We start from the raw sequence: 20,255 nt of genomic DNA, 5'->3' as shown, positions 1-20,255 counted from the left end.
CATTTTGAATATGTTGCAGTGGGGAGGATATAGGTTGATGGGAGTCCAAGACAGGGAATTATGAAGGCCTGGAAGAGAGTTTTAGCTGCCTGGACAGAAAGGAAAGGTTGGATATTCATAAGGACCCCTCTGCTTAAAACATTAAGACCTGATCGAAGGTTAACTCTTAGAAGTGAGGGCTGTAACTTTTCCAATAAAACAGACAAGTGCTTGACTATCTTGACTTAGCCTATTACAGAGATAGGGGCCAGCCACAAAGTTCAGACTCAGGTTTGAACATCACCAAGACAAGGGATGTTGTGGTCTGGGATTGTAGTTTGGGCCCCTCTGGAAACTGAATGCCATAAAGTTTGCATTATTTCATTTTCAATAATGTCTGGTGCACCGCCCCAAAGGGCCATTACAGCCCGGGTTGGGGGTGGGGATGGGCTCCCCACGCCTATAAAATGCCTATAAATGTCTGCCATCTATGCTAGCCTCTAACAACCAAACTCCCCATCACTTGCCTTCATGGGGGAGAGGTATTGTTACTAATAGTAGAGGTGAGAAAGGCAGTTATCTGGCACCTTTACAATAGCTGAGGGCACGTGGGTCCTTTAGGCCAGGAGGGCAGCCTTCTTCGGAGTCAGAAAATTCTGATCTCAACCAATCCACCCACCCATGTGTTAAATAAACCCTGGTGTTGGGCAGGTACTGTTGGTGGTCCACCAAGTCTACAGGAACAATGTGGGATGACAGTGGGCAAGTACTTAATCCTACTGAGGAAAGGCCATCTCACGATGGTGTATCTCAGGGACACCAACTGATACGCTAATGTTCTTATTGGAGCAAGGTGATTACATCAGTATCAACTGGCAAAGGGTTCACAGACATGTAACAGCAACACATATCAGGCCTGACAAACTCACTACACCTAATACAAGACTGTCACGTAAGGTATCATATAAACATTTATAATGTGCTGGTCATCATAAGCATCATGAGATGTATGTACGGGTGCATGCAAGAAGTTGCATGTATGTACTAAAAACATAACCATGTACCATAACCAGCCAGGTTGAATAAACACGTTTTTTCTCAGGTAAAGGTATGTCGATATAGGTGTCTGCCTATAGCTCTGATGTAAAGTAAGCAAGATAAGTTAAATTTAATAGGAGTTCATTTGCATCTGAAGTCAACTGGAAAAGCAATTTAACAAGAGGTTGAGAAAAGCAACATGGCAGTACCACTCCAGAGAACAAACAGCAGGAATGTATTTCAAAAGTTTACTGGACTATAAGAAGGAGGAAAAAAGATATTTTATTATCCATCACGGAGGGAGAAAAAAAGATAGTGCTTTTTTTAGCCAGAAAAGTTGAATCCTGACCCTGGGGGCTGGTGATGCCGAGAAGCTCTTATAGGTGAGATGCTTTTCTGAGACAAGGATTTTAGCCCACCGAAGTTATGCTTAATCTCTCTGAAGCATGTTATACTTTTGTTTTATTTGTGACCATTTCTGTTTTCACTGTCCTTCTTCTGTATCCCTTAAATATCTGTCTTTGTTAAGAAACTTCTCTTTGTTTTATCAGAAGTAGATCTCTATGCTGTGGTATTAAGCAAAGTGTGAATTCTTAGCTGAAGCAAACAAGCTTTGGAGATATCAAACTTGGGAATTTATGTGAGTGTCCAGTGACAGGGGCTGGATACTTCAAGGGAACACTCTTCCTCAGTGCATGGGAACTTGGCTGCACCAAGTGTTACCTGCCAGGCAAAGTAGCTTTGCCAGAGCTTTGGAGGAGATTATTTGGGTGGCTAGCTGACTGAGTGTGGCAGGGAACTGATACAAAATTTAACCACAGCAAGTCTCTCTTTTGCTAAGGCAGAAGAGTAACTAGGTGACCAATAGTTCCGGAGACCCTGATAAAGTGTCACAATACCAAAAGGCAATAGCATATGCCAGTTATAAGGAGGGGTGAGACTGGTCTGTATGCTTCTCCTCCAGGGACTACTGCTAACCATAGGAGAGTATTTCAGTTCTATGCCAAAAGTTTGCCTCAAGCCTGGAAGCCCTGGGCCAATAGGATTGATGGCCAGCATCAGAACTACATATGAGAGGATCAGGGAGATTAGCGGTCAGAGAAGAGAGTCTCATGAAAAATAGTGACATTCACAAGCAAAGAAGTCCCATATCATAACAGTAGCAACACTGAATTTATCCAGTTTGTTGGGGAAATGAGTGGAAGTAGTTGATATGAAGGTAAGGAAAGGTATTGATGTTTTGTGTCTACAGGAAATGCAATGGATGGAGAACACAGAGAAGGAGTTGGGTTTAGACTAGAAACTCTTTTACATGGGTGGCAAAAGGGGACGTAATGGAGTTGGGGTGGTTGTGAGAGAAGGGTTGAAGAAGACTGTTTGAAGATAATAGAGCGATAGACAGATGGCTGTATAAGTCCAAGTTAAGAATGCATCATGGTTGTGACATCAGCATATGCACCTCAAATCAATGTGATGAAGTAGAGAAGGGGATTTTCCACCAAGACTTGTAGGCACTAGTGATTACAGCATCCCATGAGGTGCTACTCTTGGTGCTGGGTGATCTGAATGCACACACAGGTAAAAACAGAAAGGGGTATGAAATGTGTTTCAGAAAATGCAGCCTAGACTCTATGAATTAGGAAGGGAAAGCACTACCAGACATGTGTACGACCAACCAATGGATGAGAGCCAATACATGGTTCCAAAAGAAGTTGAGTCATTTGCTTACATATTTCAGTGGTGGAAACAAAAGCCAGATTGATAGGCTGTTGGTGAGGAAGGCTGAGTGGGGTCGAGTTACGGACTGGAGAAGTGATACTTAGCACTGAAACATATAATCCTTATGGCAAAGATTATGGTAGAGTGTTGGACAAGAAGGAAACTAAGTTCAAATGAAACAAGATAAAAGTACAGGAAGTTAAGGGAAAGGGTGGCAGAGATGTTTGGGCAAGCAGTACATAATAAGCACCTGAAACAGATTTGGCATCCACTGAAGAGGGCTGGAATCAGCTCAAAAGAATGTGGATTGCAGTGATAGAAGAGGTTTGTGGATGATGCAGATGGGGAAAACCACGGGAAAGAAAGGTGTGGTAGTGGACTGACAAAGTGCAAGGAGTGATCAGAAACAAGAATATGGTGCACACAAAAAAAAAAAAAAGAAAAGGAAATGAATCCATCAAGTGCAAACAAAAATGAATACAACGCAGCAAATCAAAATGCCAAGCGTGCAGTGAAGAAGACCAAAAAGTACCCTAGATCATTTGTATGCTAAGCATGTAAATGACCCACAGATGGCTGGCAAAAAGATCCATAGCATTGCAAAAATGAGATGCAAAAGGAAGGAGGATGGTATTGTAACAACATTTATAAATGATGGTCAGGAGAGGCTAGTAACACCTGAACAAGTGAAGGAGAGGTTGGACACAATACTTTTGAGAGTCTCTTAAACTAGGCAAACCCCTTTAAGGCAGAGTTGCCAACATGAGACCTTAATGTGGTGCCTGAGCCTACATAACAGAGGAGGAGGTGAGAAATACCCTTCTTCATTTCCTGAGCAGCAAGGCAGGAGGACCTGAGGAAGTGATGGCAGACCTGGTGAATGTCTTGAGCAAGAGAGGCCTAAAATAGATGGGCAGAGTGGTTAAAGCCATATGGCAAGACATTCCCGAAGACTGGTGCAAATCTTTCTTGGTCCCAATACTTAAGAGGATGGTAGGATTAGGAAAATGGTGGAATTCTTCCACGAACAAGAACAGCTCAGCCTTAGGAAAGAATGGGGAACCACAGATGCCACATTTGTATTTCAGCAGAGGGTAGAGAAGTGGCTGGAATACCAACAGGACAGCTTCTGATCTTTCACAGATAGGGTCCTACCAAATTCATGGTCCACTTTGGTCAATTTCACGGTCATAGGATTTTAAAAAACATAAATTTCATGATTTCACTTATTTAAATCTGAAATTTCATGGTGTTTTAATTGTAGGGGTCCTGACCAAAAAAGGAGCTGTGTGTGTGTGTGGGGGGGGGTGTTGCAGGATTATTGTAGGAGGGGTTGCGGTACTGCTACCCTTACTTCTGTACTGCGGCGGCTGGCAGCGGTGCTGCCTTCCGAGCTGGTTGGCCGGAGAGCAGCAGCTTCTGGCTGGGATGCCAGCTTTGAAGGCAGAGCTGCCGCCAGCAGCAGCGCAGAAGTAAAGATGGCCTGGTACGGCATTGCCACCCTTACTTCTGCACTGCTGCTGGCTGGGCGCTGTCTTCAGAGCTGGGCGTCCGGCCAACAGTCGCCACTCTCCGGCCGCCCAGCCCTGAAGGCAGCACAGAAATAAGGGTGGCAATACCACCCACACTCCCAAAATAACCTTGTGACACCCCCGGCAACTCCCTTTTGGGTCAGGATCCCCACTTTGAAAACCGCTGGCCTCCCTCGTGAAATCTATATAGCATAGGGTAAAAGCACACGAAAGACCAGATGTCACAGTCTGTGTCATGTTTTTCATGGCCATGAATGTGGTAAGGCACTATTTATGGTCCTAGAAAAGGGATATGATGAAGTGGAAGAAAGATGCTCATGCTAGTTCTGAGGAAGTATGGAGTGTATGGATTTATTAGCCATGGTAAATGCTCCACACAGATCACCTAAAACATGTTTTGGAATGACAAATCCCTGTTAAGTGAAAGTTGGACTGCACCAGAGGTCTGCCCTAAGTCCGCCGGCTGTTTATCCTATTGATGCTTTGTGTCATCTGGAAGATCCTAATTGGAAAAGGTCCCTCCTATACGCAGATGACATAGCAATAAGGGTGATCTCAAAAGAGGACCTGGAGGAAATAGTAAACCAGTGGCATTACCAATTTAGCTGGCATGGGGTGAAAATGAGCATGACTAAGGGTAATAACAGTTTATACAGAAATGATTTTTAATGCATTTCAGTTATTACAGGAGGCTGCTAATGCATTAATTTGTAGGTACTATCCTTCTCTCTGTTATTTCAATTATTCATAGCAGAACTGAAATCTCTGAGAGACCATTTTTCATTCAGAGGTTGGGAGTGGGTTGGGGAAGACACTTATAAGTGCCCTTGAGGAACACAAATTCCCTCCTGGTAATCTACATGGCAATTAAACCCTTAACAATGAGTGTGACCAAATAAGAGGGGGAAAACAAAGTAACATGTTAAAATAAATTTGTTAGTCTCTAAGGTGCCACAAATACTCCTGTTCTTTTTGCAGATACAGACTAACACAGCTGCTACTCTGAAACCTTTCCTGTTATTGTGCTTGATTATACTTACTTTTATTAAAGTAGCTGTCAAGGTTCCTCCCCCACTCTGAACTCTAGGGTACAGATGTGGGGACCTGCATGAAAAACCTCCTAAGCTTATCTTTACCAGCTTAGGTCAAAACTTCCCCAAGGTACAAAATATTACACCCGTTATCCTTGGACTGGCCGCTACCACCACCAAACTAATACTGGTTACTGGGGAAGAGCTGTTTGGACGCGTCTTTCCCCCCAAAATACTTCCCAAAACCTTGCACCCCACTTCCTGGACAAGGTTTGGTAAAAAGCCTCACCAATTTGCCTAGGTGACTACAGACCCAGACCCTTGGATCTTAAGAACAATGAACAATCCTCCCAACACTTGCACCCCCCCTTTCCTGGGAAATGTTGGATAAAAAGCCTCACCAATTTGCATAGGTGACTACAGACCCAGACCCTTGGATCTGAGAACAATGAAAAAGCATTCAGTGTTTTACAAGAAGACTTTTAATAAAAAATAGAAGTAAATAGAAATAAAGAAATCCCCCCTGTAAAATCAGGATGGTAGATATCTTACAGGGTAATTAGATTCAAAAACATAGAGAACCCCTCTAGGCAAAACCTTAAGTTACAAAAAAGATACACAGACAGAAATAGTTATTCTATTCAGCACAATTCTTTTCTCAGCCATTTAAAGAAATCATAATCTAACACATACCTAGCTAGATTACTTACTAAAAGTTCTAAGACTCCATTCCTGTTCTGTCCCTGGCCAAGACGACTACAGACAGACACTGACCCTTTGTTTCTCTCCCTCCTCCCAGCTTTTGAAAATATCTTGTCTCCTCATTGGTCATTTTGGTCAGGTGCCAGCGAGGTTACCTTTAGCTTCTTAACCCTTTACAGGTGAGAGGAGCTTTCCCCTGGCCAGGAGGGATTTCAAAGGGGTTTACCCTTCCCTTTATATTTATGACACGCCCCCCAAATCTCAGCTAGGGTGAAACACTGGCTGGGATTTCTTCCTGGAGCTCTAGGAAAACAGAGTTAATAAGACACATGCATCTCTAAATATACTACCAAGTACATAAAGACTAACAATATTTTCCACATCTCAAGGACGATTTTAACCAGTTGATTCTGGGAAACTTTCACGGGAGAGTGCATCAGCCACTTTGTTAGAATCTCCTGAGATGTGTTGGATGTCAAAATCAAAATCTTGGAGAGCTAAACTCCACCGAAGAAGTTTTTTGTTAGTTTCTTTGACGGTGTGAAGCCACTTTAGTGCAGCATGGTCGGTTTGCAGGTGGAAACGCCGTCCCCAAACATATGGGCGTAGCTTTTCCAGAGCGTAGACAATGGCATAACATTCTTTTTCAGTGACTGACCAGTTGCTTTCCCTCTCAGACAGTTTTTTTGCTGAGAAACACTACAGGGTGGAATTCTTGATCAGGTCCTTTCTGCATTAAAACTGCTCCCACACCACGCTCGGATGCATCTGTGGTTACTAGGAACGGTTTGTCAAAGTCTGGGGCCCTTAGTACAGGGTCAGACATGAGTGTCGCTTTAAGCTTGTTAAAGGCCTTCTGACACTTTCCGGTCCACTGAACAGCATTTGGCTGTTTCTTTTTGGTTAGGTCTGTCAGTGGGGCAGCGATTTGGCTGTAGTGCGGTACAAATCGTCTGTAATAACCGGCCAAGCCTAAGAAGGATTGAACCTGTTTCTTTGACTTTGGGACAGGCCACTTTTGGATAGCATCAACTTTGGCCTGTAGGGGGCTGATAGTTCCTTGACCCACCTGGTGTCCAAGGTAAGTCACTCTGTTTAGGCCTATTTGACACTTCTTAGCCTTAACAGTTAGTCCTGCCTCCCTTATGCGCTCAAGGACTTTTTGTAGATGTTCCAGGTGGTCTGCCCAGGAATCCGAAAATATGGCCACATCGTCAAGGTAGGCGACTGCATATTCTCCTAATCCCACTAGGAGACCATCTACAAGTCTTTGGAAAGTGGCGGGTGCATTTCGCAGCCTGAAAGGGAGTACATTAAATTCATACAGCCCGAGATGTGTGATGAAGGCTGACCTTTCCTTGGCAGATTCATCTAGTGGTACCTGCCAGTACCCCTTGGTTAAGTCCAAGGTAGAGATGAACTGGTCCCATCCCAGTTTCTCTAATAGTTCATCGGTGCGTGGCATTGGATAGTTGTCTGGGCGAGTTACAGCATTTAGCTTACGGTAGTCCACGCAAAAACGTATTTCCCCATCTGGTTTGGGAACTAGAACCACTGGAGATGCCCATGCACTTTCAGAGGGGAGGATTACACCCATCTGTAACATATCCTGGATCTCCCGTTCTATAGCAGTTTTAGCTTGAGGAGACACCCGGTAAGGTTGAACCCTAATTGGGTGAGCATTACCTGTGTCAATGGAGTGGTATGCCCGTTCAGTGAGTCCTGGGGTGGCTGAGAACGTTGGCGCGTAGCTAGTGCACAGCTCCTTGATCTGCTGTCGCTGCATACGCCCAAGGGTCATGGAGAGGTTCACCTCTTCCACACCACCAGCACATTCCCTTCGTAGTAAACACCTTCAGGCCACTCAGTGTCGTCTCCTCCCTGGGCTGTAAACTGACAAACCTTTAATTCTCTGGAATAAAAGGGCTTTAGAGAATTAATATGGTACACCTTAGGCTTTCGGTTGGAGGTGGGGAATGCTATGAGATAATTAACAGCTCCCAGGCGCTCCTGGACCGTGAATGGCCCTTCCCACGATGCTTCCATTTTATGGGCCTGGGGCGCCCTTAAGACCATGACCTGGTCTCCTACTTTGAAGGAACGCTCTCTGGCATGTTTATCATACCAGGCTTTTTGCTCTTTTTGAGCATCCTGTAAGTTTTCTCTAGCAAGGGCTAAAGAGGTTCGGAGGGTGTTTTGTAGGTTGGTTACAAAGTCCAGGATATTAGTTCCTGGAGAAGGTGTAAATCCCTCCCATTGCTGCTTCACCAACTGCAATGGCCCCTTAACCTCACGGCCATATACAAGTTCAAATGGGGAAAACCCTAAACTGGGATGTGGTACAGCTCTGTAGGCAAAGAGCAACTGCTGCAATACTAGGTCCCAATCATTGGAGTGCTCATTTACGAATTTACGTATCATGGCCCCCAAAGTTCCATTAAACTTCTCCACCATGCCATTTGTTTGATGGTGGTAAGGAGTGGCAACCAAGTGATTTACCCCATGAGCTTCCCAAAGGTTTTTCATAGTTCCTGCCAGGAAATTAGTCCCTGCATCTGTGAGGATGTCAGAGGGCCAACCTACCCTGGCAAAAATGTCTGCTAGTGCCTGGCACACACTTTTAGCCCTGGTGTTGCTTAGAGCTACTGCTTCCGGCCATCGGGTGGCAAAATCCATGAAAGTCAGTATGTACTGCTTTCCTCTGGGTGTCTTTTTCGGAAAAGGACCCAGAATATCCACAGCTACTCGCTGAAATGGAACTTCAATGATGGGGAGTGGCTGGAGAGGAGCTTTGACCTGGTCTTGGGGTTTTCCCACTCTTTGGCACACCTCACAAGACTGGACATAGGTAGAAACATCCTTGCCCATTCCCTCCCAGTGGAATGACCCCCCCAAACGGTCTTTAGTCCTGTTCACCCCAGCATGGCCACTAGGGTGATCATGGGCTAAGCTCAAGAGCTTGGCCCGGTATTTAGTTGGAACTACCAACTGTCTCTGAGGATGCCAGTCTTCCTGGTGTCCCCCAGAAAGAGTTTCCTTGTATAAAAGTCCTCTTTCTACAACAAACCTGGATCGATTAGAAGAGCTGAGAGGCGGTGGGTTGCTCCGTGCCGCCGTCCACGCTCTCTGGAGGCTTTCATCTGCTTCCTGTTCGGTCTGGAACTGTTCCCTTGATGCTGGAGACATCAGTTCCTCATTGGATTGGGGACATAGGCTTGCTCCCTCTGGAAGCGATATAGGGGATGGAGCTGTTTCTGTTGACTGTGAACCGCTCTCCGCTGGTGCACTATGTTGGGATTCAGGCTCCGGCTGAGCCTCTTGTGTAGGGTTATCGGCTGCTGCCAGTTCAGGTTCGGTGGGGCCCTCTGGTGTTGAGGTTGCAAGTACTGGATTCAGTGCTGGCACGGGGTCTGGTGTTGGTTGTTTGGCTGGTTCCGGTTCTGGGACTGGTTCCGTCTGGGTCTCTGGGACTGGATCCACTACTGCTGTTGCAGACATTGGCCTGGGGTCCGGGTCCATCACCTCTGACCGGGCCCTGATAGAAGTTTCCGGAACAGAGCTAGGCCTCACGGCTTGTTTAGCCTGGCTGCGGGTGACCGTTCCCACCCTCTTGGCCTGCTTCACGTGATTGGTCAAGTCTTCCCCCAACAGCATGGGGATGGGATAATCATCATAGACTGCAAAAGTCCACATTCCTGACCAGCCCTTGTACTGGACAGGCAACTTGGCTGTAGGCAAATTGAAAGAGTTGGACTTGAAGGGTTGAATCGTCACTTGGATCTCTGGGTTGATTAAATTGGGGTCCACTAAGGAAGCATGGATAGCTGACACTTGTGCTCCGGTGTCCCTCCATGGGGTGACCTTCTTCCCGCCCACACTCACAGTTTCCCTCCGCTCCAAGGGTATCTGGGAGGTATCTGGGCCTGTGGACCTCTGGTGTGATTCCGGTGCAATGAACTGTAATCTGTTGGGGTTCTTGGGGCAGTTGGCCTTTACATGCCCCAGCTCGTTACATTTAAAACATCGTCCAGCTGACGGGTCACCGGGGCGAGGTGGGTTGCTGGAGAACGGGGTGGTGGGACGATAAGGGGTCTGGAGGGTTCTTTGGGAGGTAGGTGGGGCTTTGGGCGGCCCCCGGTAATAGGGTGTGGTCTGGGGTGGTCCCTTCTGGTCTCCGCTCCAACTGCGACCAGTTTTCTTCTTCTCTGCCACCTCCACCCATCTGGCTCCAATCTCTCCTGCCTCGATTACAGTTTTGGGTTTCCCATCTAGGATGTATCTTTCTATTTCCTCAGAAACACCCTCTAAGAATTGTTCCATTTGCATTAGGAAGGGCAAATTTACTGGAGATTCAACACTTGCTCCTGATATCCAGGCATCCCAATGTTTCACAATGTGGTAGGCATGTCGGGTAAATGACATGTCTGGTTTCCACCTTAGGGCTCGGAACCTCCGACGAGACTGCTCGGGTGTTATCCCCATTCTGACTCTCGCCTTGGATTTAAACAGTTCATACTTGTTCATGTGTTCTTTAGGCATTTCAGCTGCCACCTCAGCTAAGGGTCCACTGAGCTGCGGCCTCAGCTCTACCATGTATTGGTCAGTAGAGATGTTGTACCCAAGGCAGGCCCTTTCGAAGTTTTCTAAGAAGGCCTCAGTATCATCACCTGCCTCGTAGGTGGGGAACTTTCTGGGATGGGAAGTGGTACCTGGAGAAGGATTGCTAGGGTTTGTTGGTATATTCTGCTGGGCCTTTATCCTCTCCATCTCCTCCACATGCTTCCTCTCTTTTTCCTTCTCCTCCTCCACATGCTTCCTCTCTTTTTCCTTCTCCTCCTCCACATGCTTCCTCTCTTTTTCCTTCTCCTCCTCCACATGCTTCCTTGCCTCCATTTCCCTCTTGTGGGCAGCCTCCTGTACCTCCTTCTCCAGCCGCATGAGTTCTATCTGTCTTTCATGTTCCCTTTGTTTTTCCTCAGCCTGAAATTTGGCTAATTCCAGCTGTAGTCGAGCCGAGGATTTGGCCATTCTAACCTCTCTGTTTTTAACTAACTTTACACCCGAGGTTTAGAAATAAACAAACAAAACTTGGCTGTAAAATTTTGCTGTGCTGGAATAGAATACCTATTCTCTGATAGTGATTGTCAGCGTACAGAAAAAGACAATTCCCTTGTCTCTGCTCTGGGCCCAAATTAAAGCAAAAAACCTCCAACTACTTGGAAACCTGCTTACCCAGCCCAAAGAAAAAAAAATTTCTTTTCAAACCTGTGCTCCTTGTAAAACAAAAAAAAATCAAAATCCTAAAAAAAACCCTGCCACTTTTGTCTCCAGGCAAATGGGTAGAGCACACACCCCCTATTTACTTTTAGGAAGAAAAGAAAAAAAAAACCTCTGGGTTGGAAGACTGTGAATTTCCCTGCAGGAGTTAAGTACCCTGCCTCCAGGCAAAGAAAACCTGCAATTCACAAGATAATCCCCTTTTGTCTCTGCTTGGCCACAAAGCAGAGAGAAACCAAGCTGCTTTCAGTTTCAAAGCTGCTTTCTGGACTTCCTAAAAATTCCTTTTTAAAATCTGTATTTCTAGTTCAAAAAATCTCAACTGGATCTCAAAATGATTTCAGGTTAATCCCACCACTGTGCCACCATGTCAAGGTTCCTCCCCCACTCTGAACTCTAGGGTACAGATGTGGGGACCTGCATGAAAAACCTCCTAAGCTTATCTTTACCAGCTTAGGTCAAAACTTCCCCAAGGTACAAAATATTACACCCGTTATCCTTGGACTGGCCGCTACCACCACCAAACTAATACTGGTTACTGGGGAAGAGCTGTTTGGACGCGTCTTTCCCCCCAAAATACTTCCCAAAACCTTGCACCCCACTTCCTGGACAAGGTTTGGTAAAAAGCCTCACCAATTTGCCTAGGTGACTACAGACCCAGACCCTTGGATCTTAAGAACAATGAACAATCCTCCCAACACTTGCACCCCCCCTTTCCTGGGAAATGTTGGATAAAAAGCCTCACCAATTTGCATAGGTGACTACAGACCCAGACCCTTGGATCTGAGAACAATGAAAAAGCATTCAGTGTTTTACAAGAAGACTTTTAATAAAAAATAGAAGTAAATAGAAATAAAGAAATCCCCCCTGTAAAATCAGGATGGTAGATATCTTACAGGGTAATTAGATTCAAAAACATAGAGAACCCCTCTAGGCAAAACCTTAAGTTACAAAAAAGATACACAGACAGAAATAGTTATTCTATTCAGCACAATTCTTTTCTCAGCCATTTAAAGAAATCATAATCTAACACATACCTAGCTAGATTACTTACTAAAAGTTCTAAGACTCCATTCCTGTTCTGTCCCTGGCCAAGACGACTACAGACAGACACTGACCCTTTGTTTCTCTCCCTCCTCCCAGCTTTTGAAAATATCTTGTCTCCTCATTGGTCATTTTGGTCAGGTGCCAGCGAGGTTACCTTTAGCTTCTTAACCCTTTACAGGTGAGAGGAGCTTTCCCCTGGCCAGGAGGGATTTCAAAGGGGTTTACCCTTCCCTTTATATTTATGACAGTAGCAAATTTCCTGGAGAAATACCATCATTATAATCCTTGGCAGACACAAGTAATTAATGCATTATTACTATTGTTCTTGTTCTTATCATGGTAGCATTAACAGGACTCAACCAAGAAAAGGGGCTCGTTGTACTAGGTGCTGTACAAACATCTTTAAGTGACAATTCCTGCCCTGAAAACCTTATAATCTAAAACAAGAAAGATAATCTGGAAGAAAGTATTTTTATTATCCACATTTCACAAATGGGGAACTGAAGCAGGGGGAATTAAGTGGCTTGCCAAAGGTCACACAGGAAGTCTGTGGCAGAGGCAGAACTAAAACTATATTTTCTGAGTCCCAGTCCAGTACCTTAACCACAAACCATCTACCCTCTGTACTGCACTACATCTCTTCCCAATGTTTAGCGGTGTGAAAGGGAGCTGCTCCAATGCTCATGCAAATCAAAGAAGTTCTCAATCATATTCCAAACTGCAGAATTACATTATGGATGATAATAAAGTTACCAGAGTAACTTTATAAAACTGACAGGCTGTCAGTATTTACCATGTAAATAAAACTAAATCCTGTAAACAAATGAGTGGCTTAATCCTGTTGGCACTGTTCTGTATTGAACCAGATGTTAAAGGCTTTATACTCCTCTACACTTGGACCATGTTGTTCCCATTAATGGCTGTGGTGGGTATTCATGCATATGGAAGGGAAAACAGAGTTACCACAAAACGTTGATGTACTGCTGTTTGAACAGCAGGGTCCACAGAGCAACTTAGTGCATGGCATGCCCTGAGGGTTGTAGATTTGCATCCCAGATTGTGATCCACTAAGTGTCCAAATAGACAAGCCATTTATATTTGGGGAAGGCTACAAGACAGAATCCTTACATCAGACAACATGTCTAATACAACTTATACATAGCCAATGGGTGGAAGAAAAGATTGTAGACTTTGAAGATCATACCTTTCTGATTATTATTACAGATGGTCCAATGCAGCTAACTTCAGATGCTTTGGGAGTGTTTACAACTGGAGTTTAGGACCATTCATAGATTTTAAGGCCTGAAGGGATCAACTTTGATCAACTAGACCAAACAGATCTACTGGACACCTTATAGCTTAAGCCAGAGACTTTTATAAATTTATTATCATATATAGACCAATACCTTGTGTTTGACTAAAGCATATCTTCCAGAAAGGCATCCGGGTTTAATCTGAAAATGTCAAGAGATAGAAAATCCACCTTTCTATTACAGAGTGTGGGGCTAATTGCAATGGTTGTAGGTTATTTATTTGAAAATGGGGCTCTGGCTCAGACTTTATTGTATTGCCTTAATTTCTTGCGTGACGATAGAGAACTCCAGGTAACTTGGCAATGCCAAGGTGAACTTTAGGAAGAACAGTAACAATAATCCATGAACTATCCTCATTATAACGGGGAAGGAATGTACGTAAAGCCAGGGTGGCACTAATGGTGAAACCATAATAGCAATCGTTTGTAAAGTTTGTTTTCTACTGTTTAAGGGAGGATACGAGACATTTAAGGAAAAAAATAAGAAAAGAAACAAAAAATGATACAAGGACTGGAAGAGCATAAGATGTAAGAAGAAAGTGAGGAAGCTAAATTTATAATGTCTAAAGAGACAAATACTCAGGGGAGACATGACCACGGTCTATAAATATCATCAAGGTACAAATATATTTGGAAAAGGGGAAATATTCAGTTACAGAAGATGGGAGGGCAGGAAGCTAAGAAGGGAAATATTTAGGCAATATATTAGAAGAAAATTTTGAGGAGTAAAAGCAGTTGGGGCAGTAGAATAGACTGGCAAAGTGGTGGCCAATGAACCTCCACTGCAAAATGTTAGTGGGAATGACCTGGGGAGTAATGCTGCACCACACAGGGAGTAAACTCCAGAGCAGATATTTCAATCTCAGCTCTTCCCTGATTCTTGGATCAGCTTCCCCATTCTTCTCCATAAAGTTCCACCTCTTTCTTCCTTCAAAACTCTCCTTAAAACCCCACCTGCCTTGTTCAAACTGTTCACGGCTACTCCTTATCTTTCCAATATTCCCACACCTTCCTGGACCTTGCCATTATTCTAGGCCTTATCTTTATTTATCTTGACTCTCAATGCACAATTCTGTAAAAATGTATGTACCTGCATGCATTGACTCATATGAGTAATTGCATGGGAACTAACGATTTACTCATATCAATCATATGTCATAACTTGTCAGCAAATTAAAGAAGTATGGGCTGGATGAATGCACTATAAGGTGGGTAGAAATTTGGCTAGATTGTCAGGCTCAACGGGTAGTGATCAACGGCTCCATGTCTAGTTGGCAGCCGGTATCAAGTGGAGTGCCCCAAGTGTCGGTCCTGCGGCCGGTTTTGTTCAATATCTTCATAAATGATCTGGAGGATGGTGTGGATTGCACTCTCAGCAAATTTGCGGATGATACTAAACTAGGAGGAGTGGTAGATACGGTGGCAGGTAGGGATAGGATACAGAGGGACCTAGACAAATTGGAGGATTGGGCCAAAAGAAATCTGATGAGGTTCAACAAAGATAAGTGCAGAGTCCTGCATTTAGGACGGAAGAATCCAATGCACCGCTACAGACTAGGGACCGAATGGCTAGGCAGCAGTTCTGCGGAAAAGGACCTAGGGGTGACAGTGGACGAGAAGCTGGATATGAGTCAACAGTGTGCCCTTGTTGCCAAGAAGGCCAATGGCATTTTGGGATGTATAAGTAGGGGCATTGCCAGCAGATCGAGGGACGTGATCGTTCCCCTCTATTCGACATTGGTGAGGCCTCATCTGGAGTACTGTGTCCAGTTTTGGGCCCCACACTACAAGAAGGATGTGGAAAAATTGGAAAGAGTCCAGCGGAGGGCAACAAAAATGATTAGGGGACTGGAACACATGACTTATGAGGAGAGGCTGAGGGAACTTGGATTGTTTAGTCTTCAGGAGAGAAGAATGAGGGGGGATTTGATAGCTGCTTTCAACTACCTGAAAGGGGGTTCCAAAGAGGATGGCTCTAGACTGTTCTCAGTAGTAGCTGATGACGGAACAAGGAGTAATGGTCTCAAGTTGCAGTGGGGGAGGTTTAGGCTGGATATTAGGAAAAACTTTTTCACTAGGAGGGTGGCGAAACACTGGAATGCATTACCTAGGGAGGTGGTAGAATCTCCTTCCTTTGAAGTTTTTAAGGTCAGGCTTGACAAAGCCCTGGCTGGGATGATTTAATTGGGGATTGGTCCTGCTTTGAACAGGGGGTTGGACTAGATGACCTCCTGAGGTCCCTTCCAACCCTGATATTCTATGATTCTATGAATACTTGCGCTAGAGTGTTTGCAGAATCCACCCATCAGATTTTAAGCTCCTTGGTGGAAGGAAGATCTCCCTCTGAAACAAAAACCTAGCCTTGTCCAGTGAATAAACATCACCTTGATCAATCGGTCCATTAGCCCTCCCAGAGAGGGCACCGATCACAACATGTGTTCTTCTAGCCATTCCTTCAGCCACTCGCTGACCAGGCTGTCAGTGGCACTGGACACCCGATCGGCATAGCGCATCACAGCCCAGAACCACTGAGCCCAAGTGATCCGCAAGCCTCAGCCTTCCAAGTATCTGGTATTACAGGTGCATGCCACTGCACCCAGATAATGTGAATACACAGAAGTGAGAGTAAATATTAAGGGCTAGGCAGTGATCTTGTTCTACTGAGTGAATCGGTGCAATAAGAGCCTGCCCAACTCTTGTTCAACCTGCCTGGATCTTGGATCTAAGTCAGGTGCAGAACCCAGCCTCTGCTTTCTGAATTCTGTCCACTGACAAATGGGTGTAGCCAAGAGTAGCCTACCAGACACAAGGAGGAAGTAAGCTTTAGCATTTGGAATTTCACTCCTTTCTCATGACTTCTCGGGGGTGGAACAATTATGTACAGCCCATTACTTAGGGGTGAACCTGAAGGCTCAATCTAACCCTGTAAGATTAGATATGTAATTGTAGAGGTATACACCAAGGAACAAAAAAGGTAGGCCATACTTAGAGAAGGGGAACTCCATCCTGGAAAGCAGCGACTCTGAAAGAGATTTGGGGGTCCTGGTGGACAATCAGCTGAATATGAGCTTCCACTGTGATGCTGTGATCAAAAGGGCAAATGTGATTATTGGATGTAAACATTGGGGAATCTCAAGTAGGAGAAGAGAGGTTATATTACTTCTGTATTTGGCACTGGTGTGACCACTACAGGAGTGGCATATCCTATTCGGGTGTCCACACTTCAAGAAGGATGTTGAGAAATTTGAATGGTTCAGAGGAGAGCCAAGATCATGATTTAATGCCTAGAAAACATGACTTACACTCAGAAACTCCAGGAGATCAAGCAATTTAGTTTATCAAACAGAAGGTGAAGGGCTGACTTGATCACCTACATGGGGAATGGAAATATGATAATAGAAGGCTTTTCAATCTCGCAGACAAAGATAACAAGACCCAATGGTTGGAAGAAGAAGCTAGACAAATTCAGACTAGAAATAAGGTGGACAATTTTAAGTGAGGATGATTAGCCACTGGAACAACTCACCAATAATTGTGGTGAATTCTCCATCATTGGCCATTTTAAAATCAAAATTGGATGTTTTTCTGAAAGATATGTTCTAGGCCAGCCACAGCTATTGGATTTGAAGCAGAAATTATTTCAGGGAAACCCTATAGCCTGTGTTATGTAGAAGGTCATACTAGATGATCCCAGTAACCCCTTCCATCTTTGTAATCTAAGAATCTATTAAATGCTTTTCTGATGCTAGTGTGGCTAAGTGCTTTGTGGTTCTGAGTTTCCGACACCATGCAAGATACTTTAAAACTTGTAAAGAGGTGAGAGATTATTAAATAACATCCTCTGTGATCTGTCATTACTCCTACACCACTTGCAAATAAAGGTGCATCAATGCTCCTTTTTTCATGATCACAGGCAGCAGAATACAAATTCCACTAATGTCTTCACTGCAGATCTCCTTGCAATACTTAAGTTAATGAGCAGGTGATTAATGGATATGCCCATTAAATGCATTCTCTACTTCAATGGAAACTTCCTAATTGAGACAGATTTAAGTGCTAGACATTAGTAAGCAATTGGAAACAGGAACAACAGAGCACTCAGAACTGTTGGTCTCCTTTCATGTAGCATTTTGACTTTGTAAAGAACTGTTTGATTTACTCACTTACAATCACAGGTGCAGGCTAAGAGTTGGAGCCAAATTGGAAGCCATCCTTAAAGTAAGACCTCACCTCTGTGGTGAACTACTCTTTAATCTTTGTGCTAGGATGGAGCTGCCCATTATGCAGTCCGAGGACCAACTTCATCTCGCAATGTTTTAAAATGTAGCCTCGGGCCATCCTCTCTCTTAGAGTACAGGGTGAAGGCAAAGTTTAACCACTACAGGGATTTAATTGATAAGGAACTCAAACAACAAGCAATTTCTATTAATCAGAGCCCTGCCCCTGCTCCTGTTCCCTGTTGTTAGTGGCAACCCCCTACTAACTTCAGCAATGCAGAATCTGGCTCCTATCAAGGAAGATCCAGGATTCAGTGAGTTTATATTTATTCTAAAATGTATGTATGTGTCTATAGAAATTAGACAGAACCCTTAGGCTCCTGGGAATTAGCCAGTGAAGCCATCCATCTCACAAAGTTTGGACGTGTTTCTCTAAGACCTGCCACACAACTTCAACCAACCTGTTGAAGCCCCAGACATCAGAGAAATGGCTCACTCTTCTTATCGCCTCCTCCTTGCAGTCTCGAGAGCATGTACAGTTCTGAACAGAAAGGGAGCATGAGAGATGAGAAGACTGGTGTGCAGAAGGGAGGAAAAAAGCATGGCAAGTAACCTTCCTGTACCTCAGTTTACCCCATCTGTAAACACAATAATATTTGCTCATAGGGGTATACTGAGATATAATATTTAAGTATCTTGCTAAATTGCTATATTAGGATGAAATTCACCCATGTGCAGAGGGCCAGCACAAAGGCTATGCATTGTTTTGGTCTCATTTACGTCCTCTTTTGAGGACTTGGTTCACAGGCACCGGACTGCTCTTTTGCACAGTGTGAATTTCACTTGAAGTCGTCTTATTATTAATGTATACCAGAAATTCACTCCCTATTGAACTGTGAACAATAAATTCTCTTTAGATCTGTGCATCACTTTTTAGAGCTGGTTACAAACAAGAGGGGAAGGGAAAAGGTTTTAATATTGATTAACAGACGTTTCAGTTCCATGCTCCATTCGGAACAGCAGTTAAAGGAGAGGCTCACAAACAATGAGGAGAACAGGGCAAAAGCTCACTGTTGATCCAGATATTGACTATTCACATCACAACTGCCAGCAACCCAAAGCAAAATGAATATTTGAATGGCTCGCAGACACAAGTCATGTCAAACAGGGTAAGTGCATTTGTGTTTATTATGCAGGAGCCTGGGCAGGGAGAATATATGTATTGTTAACAGAATACACACCTCAAACTATATCAACATGGCTTTTGTTTTGACAAAATATTTCCTTGGGGAGGCAGGCACCAGTTCCTGAGCTTTCACAGACAACAATATACATTTTCCAGTTAACTCTAGGTGGGACCGATTCTCCAACTAATTTGCATCTTGCATCGTCCTTTGCATTTGTGCAAAAGAAGCGTACAATTCTACTAAATCAGAATGCTAGTGTATTACATAAGAATATAAGAACTGCTGTTAGGGGGCTTATTCCTTCACCCATTTACTTCCCTGGTCCTTCTCACATGAACCAAGAGCAACAATACCCCGAAGTCCAAAGGTGCAAACAATTCGATGTTTATTGGGGTGAACTTCCAGCAAGCATGATTCCAGTTTCCTTCCTTAGTGTCCCCCTTCCCAGTTCTGACACCACAGAGCCTTACACCTGTGTCCCTGTTCCAATTCCTGCCCTTAGCTAAACATGATTCCAATTTCCCCACCCCCATTCCCGGTTCCCATTTCCCTCCCCCACCCACTTCCTGATTGACTGAAGACTATATAGTAAAACTTGAGTTCTGCTTAGCTATACCTTAACCAAACATTTCCTGAAATTTAACTAACCAATCCTTACATATTGTAACATGATTATGTAACCAATTATATCCCACCACCCTAATTAGTTTACACCCAGCAAAATTAACTATACAGCAGACAAACAATCACAGAACCAGACAGAGACCATGCAAATAAACAATAGCAAAGTGGGAACTATAATGACAAAACTCAATGCTTTTTTTTCCTCTGTCTTCATGAACAAGGTCAACTCCCAGACTACTGCACTGGGCAGCACAGCATGGGGAGGAGGTGACCAGCCCTCTGTGGAGAAAGAAGTGATCCGGGACTATTTAGAAAAGCTGGATGAGCACAAGTCCATGGGCCCAGATGCGCTGCATCCGAGAGTGATAAAGGAGTTGGCAGATGTGATTGCAGAGCCATTGGCCGTTATCTTTGAAAACTCATGGCGATCAGGGGAAGTCCCGGACGACTGGAAAAAAGGCTAATGTAGTGCCCATCTTTAAAAAAGTGAAGAAGGAGGATCCTGGGAACTACAGGCCAGTCAGCCTCACCTCAGTCCATGGAAAAATCATGGAGCATGTCCTCAAGGAATCAATTCTGAAGTACTTAGA

Source organism: Lepidochelys kempii, chromosome 4 (assembly GCF_965140285.1).
Source record: "Lepidochelys kempii isolate rLepKem1 chromosome 4, rLepKem1.hap1, whole genome shotgun sequence".
Taxonomy (NCBI): Eukaryota; Metazoa; Chordata; order Testudines; family Cheloniidae; genus Lepidochelys; species Lepidochelys kempii.
The sequence above is the reverse complement of the archived record's forward strand: the minus strand, read 5'-3'. Positions refer to the sequence as shown.